The sequence below is a fragment of the Periplaneta americana genome, chromosome 3, assembly GCF_040183065.1.
Source record: "Periplaneta americana isolate PAMFEO1 chromosome 3, P.americana_PAMFEO1_priV1, whole genome shotgun sequence".
Taxonomy (NCBI): Eukaryota; Metazoa; Arthropoda; class Insecta; order Blattodea; family Blattidae; genus Periplaneta; species Periplaneta americana.
The window spans coordinates 80,589,809-80,595,850 of record NC_091119.1 but is presented as its reverse complement, the minus strand read 5'-3'; the positions used below and the strand labels follow the sequence as shown (position 1 = coordinate 80,595,850).

Genomic DNA, 6,042 nt, shown 5'->3' with positions numbered 1-6,042 from the left:
CTCTCTTTTATCCTGAACTTTCCTAATGGCATAGTCTAGAGCAGGGGGGTGCAACTTGATTTGAGTTATTTACAACGTGAACTGAGAGACATCTACCGACATTGGTAAGCAATAAGTCCTCGTTCCTTCAATAATTCCTCAATAGATGGCAAACAAATCAACAAATCGAATTCTGCGTCGATGTTTTGCGCCGGTATGTGTTTTCATTCGTATTTCAACGTGTTTTGGGTAATATTACTCAGAAGTTTTGTTGTGCTACACGTGTTTTCTTCTATTGAGGTAAGATGATATTTACGTACTTATTTTGCATTGGAGATCTGAGATTATAAATTAAACATAATGAGCACTTATTGTGTTGTTTATTTATGTATTCGTGTCTTTTGTTAACGTGTGTTACATGTGTTCACCTATGCTATTCTGAGAAGGAGGTGATATTTAGTAATTATTTTACAAATGGAGATTTATTTGCTGAAATTATAACTATAAGTGAATAATTATTGTGATGTAGTTTTAACACATTGTGATTGAAGTTATTGTGAGGTGACATGATTGATACGTTTCAAGCAAACAATGCAAGAATTAAACACATAATATGTTTAATTAACTTAATTGATTGATTAACATAATATGTATTTATTATTTAATTACTTATTAGGGATGTAAGAAAAATCACTAGTATTGTCTGTCATTCCAGCATGTCCCAGAAAACCTGGGTAAAAACTTGCTCTGTGCCTGGTTGTCTGGGGTCAAATAGAAGGGATTCGGACTTACCATTTTTCCACTTCCCGAAAAATGTTGAGGTTAGTAATATTGATTACTTAATATATATTCCTTTAAATTACTCTTGTATTTGTACCTACAGAGAGTAATACAGCACTGTTTTTTTAGGCGAGTCCATTTTTATATGCTAAAACCTAACCTAACATTTAAGCACGTGATTAGCTGTGCAATATTGCAGTATCCAAACATGTTTTGTAATAATAAAAATATCAGTAGTAGTTGCCCAGATCAGCTACACCAAATAAAGTGCAATCTTCTATTGCTTCACAGGTTTCTGTGAGATTTATACAGTATAATGTAAAACACGTGGTTTTATTTTGCAGCCACAAATGGTTTCAGCATAAAAATCGTTTAATGCTTACCTTTACGGTATATTCTAATGCATTGTCATAGCCCGTCTCTCCACTTCTTACAAGTATAACACTAGAGAGTTTAAGAACGCAATACTAGAGAAATAGACAATTTCCATAGTAACCTAATTAAGTCTGGCCTCTCACATGTTATGTTGGTAATAAATTAGTAACATTGTAACAAATACGGGAGGAGCTACAACAATACATAAGTATAAAGAGATGTCATAGGATTTTTATTTTGAAATTATTTGTGTGTGGAAACTAAAATCTAATGTTTATGACTATATAAATCACACAGAATCCAGTGAAACAAGAGGAAACTGTGTCTCTTTTGGTGTAGCTTTTCAGGAAAAATACCATATTAAATATAAAAATGGATCAAAAGAAAAGGTTCTTATTTAGTATTGTCACTAGACAACCCTACTTGAAATGAAAGTATCTGAGAATGCGCAACAGTCTTTTTGCATTTGCATGTACAAACTTGGACTACTCCCGTTTCACAAATTGTTGTTGAAAACAAAGCCGGCATTGTCAAAAATGCCTAGAAATTCTACAAAGTAACTACCTAATTGCATATTTTGCTAGTTACATAATCATAGACCTAGAAAGAGACTCGATCTGTATGATATACGAGCTTAGAGTTTCGAACAGTATCATAAAATTCGTAGTTCTTAAATGCCCCAGAATATACAATAGACCCAAGGTTGTATGATACTAGAGTAGGCCTATTCTATTTACTGGTAATTCTAATTAATACTTCTACATTTTACAGGGCTGTACATTGGGCAGAAAGTATAGGTGTAACCTATACCGAACATACTGCTACGACACTGTTCAACAGAGTAGTATGCAGCCGTCACTTTTCAGAGACTGATTTTAAAACAAAAGAGAGAAAAGGTCTCAACTGGTCGGCAGTTCCATCTTTGGATGGATCAATCACAAGCGCACATTCAGACTCACAATCGAATTACCCTTCATCCGCACAACTTTCTTATCCTTCATCCATTCTATCAACTATACGACTTTTACCAGAAAATGAACTTACCCAATTGTCTCCTGAAAAAGACCTCAAATTCCTACAATCCTCAAAAACCTATCAAATAAAGTCCACAGGCCTGTGTCCCTCCTCCTTTGCCAAAGAACACATTCCAGTCCCACCAACACCAGACATATATTACTGTCTTCATATAGCATGTCATTGTATCAGTTTGTTTTCTAGTGAAATTACAGAAGTAGCACATAAATAAACATTCTTCGACATAAATATCTCATTTCCTCACAATAAACATTGTACTTCGCTGAGAAAAATGTGTTAAAATGGTTTATAATCTTGAACACTTGCATAGTATACGAATTTAAACAATTTTTACTTACAAATGGCAATGTACTGCGTATTTCTGATATTAATAGAAGTATGTAAATGTAAAATAATCACTACGGAGACTCACAGAGTGTGCCCTGTTAGTGCATGAATAAAGTGGCTTTTAAAAGCCAGACGAATGCATAATAATAGTAATAATGATCACTGAGAGTTGTTCCTTATTATTTTGATAATTTAGTAATAATACCTGTACAATATGTTTTGTGTTCTTTGTGCTTCTTCCACATTCTTTTATGTTACTTTACAAATAAATATTTCTGGAACACTATTGTGTCTATTGTGTTCATTTGTAACTACGCTTGCTCTGCTCGATCCATATTGTGCTGTAGAGGAGGAGGCGGCTGTGTGAAATATGAGGGTAGTATGGATGTGTGGAGGGAGATGAGTGAAATTTTGGTTAGGTTTCGAGAAAAATGCAATTTGCAGAATTAAAATTATCCGTGACTTTTCATTTTTATGTGGGGCAAGTTTATAACCATCATCTTTCTCAAAATTCATGGTTTAGTTTAGTTTCACAATTACAAACAGATTTTTGTGATGGTAGTCATTCTCGCATTTTACTTTTACTCCATTTCCTGATTCAAATAATATAAGCTTCAACTGATTTCATGCTAAAAAGTTGACACTTTTACAGCATATTCTGACAAGTATGGTTAACAAAACTGCTGAGACTTTTTTTTGGGTAAAGTAAATATTTTCAAAATTAATATGTGAAATATTTAGTCAGACACAAAAATTGAATTAAAGATTTTTAACTCTCCGCATTCGAAATTCAAATTATGGATCTGCTGTTAAATTATATGCATCATAGACATATGCATGTCCATTTTTTGTCAGACCAGTGACATATTTTGTGGGAATAGACATGTTTTAAAATAGGTGAAAATAAAATAATAATAAACTGTAAAGTTTTCACCTGGTACTGCTGGAACTTACGGACATTAATACTAATAACAAGAGGTTCCTGAATACAGAAATTAAGTCGCTAGCTTAAAAAATGGAGAAGGAAATTTAAATCCCTAAAAGTTCCCTTTTCATTCCTTTCCAAACTGAAATACCAAGCTGAGAACTATTGATTGTTGTTACAGGCAGGTGGGCTGGGAAAGGAGGATAAAATTATAATCAAAATGCAATATAAATAGTTCTGTACATTGTAGTGATTTTTTTCAAATAGACCTTCCACCAAAAGTGAAATGTTTTAAAAGAAATAATTCATTCTGTACTAGTAAATAGAATGGCTTGGTATAGTAGTGAACGTAGTTACCGACACAGCAGTAGAGGTGAGTGGTAAAAATGCTGTTACCGTTTTGTTTACAAAAGACTACAGATGGCTCTACGGTCGTCCTGGCAGCCTATGTTGGCATTGTTTTAGCATTGAGCTGCATATCTATCTGTTATTTGTCTATGGTCTAGAGCAAAGTTAAGAGTTAAATGTGACAGTGCATCTCCTTGCTTTAGCCCGCAGTGAAAATATTATGTCGTTGAGAAAATTAATGATAGAAGTATATTCCTCGTCTTGTTTGTGACTTAATGCTAATTTTGTATAACAACAATTGATTACACATTGATTAACTGCACAACAACACGGCATTCTTCAAGATAACGATGGAATATCACACTATAAACCTGTGTTCTTACGCAAGTCTTGCGGTGTACTGAGTCTCTGCAGGAGTAACTATGGCCGTCGCGGCGGCATTTGCCGGATCAAAAGAATGCGATACTCTCCAATGTACACTGCACTGTTATCCCCAAAGACGTTGTAGTTAAATATCTAGACACACAATTGGCGCTGGTGTCGTGTACAAATTTGAAACAATTACCTTACAATAATATTACAGGTATTTGCTTCAAACCTCTCGCGCTGGTTCGCCATGTTTGGGGAGCACGAATGATTGTTTCTATAAAGCATTCGAAGTTTAGAAAATACCATTGGACGTTTTCTTAGCGGACATCTGAGAGAATAAAGAGAAAGGTGGGAGCACTCCAAGCAAATATGCAAATATATCGGTGCTACGGATATGACGTTTAAACTACACCTTCTATGCCCCATAATCCTCCGCGAAATACCGCCAATCGCCAATATTCAATTGCTACTATCGGTTTCGGTCATACGTGAACGGTTTAGAATGGATGTGGAGGTAACAGGAGTATTAGCAGATTATTGTATCAACGTAAATGTCACTATATTTATTAAAAGTGCTACGGTTGTAACAAGGACTGAACATTTCCACATTCTTTATTTTATCAAGAAGGATGTTGGCACTCCTTCACTTGTTAAAGCTTATGGAGACATATCAAAGGAACGAGCACAGAATGCATAGCGTAGACATGAACAGCTTGAAGGTGAAGTCGATTTTGTGGACAGTCGCCATTATGATGCTACCAAAACATTGGGCTCCCGGTTAGCACATAGGCACTTGATTGTGATGTTGCATCGTTGTTTTAATTAATAAATGAACTAATTTCGATATGCTTACATGTGCTGCGTATGGCTGCACAAACAGGTTTTCAAGAAAATTCCTGGAATAACTTTTCACAGGTAAAATAAGCATGTGTCAAATGTACTTATTACCGGTAGATAATGAATGATTTAGCCTAGGTTAGTCAGTTAGATACGTATTGTTCACGTATTAGTTTGATTAAGAGAAAGATTAGTGTATTGATATTATTGTAATTAATTTTTATAGTCACTAAATCAGACTTACGCTTTGTAGACTTAGCATTTATGAGCGAAGCTAACCTAACAACCCAAGTCGAAAGTTTATGTCGCGTGCTATAGAAAATGGGTGTACCGAGGTTTCTCTTCAACCGAATGAACGTATTCGTTTGATGAAAAAGAAATTGTGTATTAATATTATTGTAATTAATTTTTATAATCACGAAATCAGACATGCTTTGCAGACTTAGCATTTACGAGCGAGCTAACCTAACAACCCATATTAGAAGTTTGTGTCGCGTGCTATAGAAGATGAGTGTACCGAGGTTTCTCTTCAACCGAATGCACGTATTCGTTTGATGAAGAAAAAGAATATTATTGTAATTAATTTTTATAATCACGAAATCAGATTTATGCTTTGCAGACTTAGTAGCTTCATTAACTCGGTCGTGATCTAACTTGACCCATTAGGTAATAAAACTTCACTTTTGTTCGCCGTAGAGTGATGTAATTATATACTATAAACGAAGAGCCTATCAAATATTATATGGTTAAGAGCATTCCACTTTTTCTCTAAACAAAATCGGGACATCTATACGAAATACTGGCAAAAGGAAGAGAATGATAATTTGCGTTAAGAAGCAAGTTGCATTATTAAAACGAAGCAAATGGATCAACCTATAAAAGTAATTATTATAGGCTAGCATTTTTATTGCACTGGCAGCAAACTATTATCTTCCTTTTTTATCATTATTGTTTGTTTAACCTTCCAGAGTACCTATTAAATACCATACTGCAATTTGAAGAGCTGTCAATTTAAATATGTATAGCCTATATGTGATTTATCGATGACAGTTTTGCAATTTTTGCTA

At 34.4% G+C, this 6,042-nt stretch overlaps 1 long non-coding RNA gene across 1 annotated transcript; it reads left to right on the top strand.

Moving 5' to 3' along the window:
• The first annotated feature begins 233 nt into the window (after positions 1-233).
• On the top strand, positions 234-2,720 carry LOC138697120 (uncharacterized). Its single transcript, XR_011331525.1, has 3 exons — positions 234-279; positions 695-800; positions 1,906-2,720. It is a non-coding gene; the product is annotated as an uncharacterized lncRNA (long non-coding RNA).
• The last annotated feature ends 3,322 nt before the right edge of the window (positions 2,721-6,042 follow it).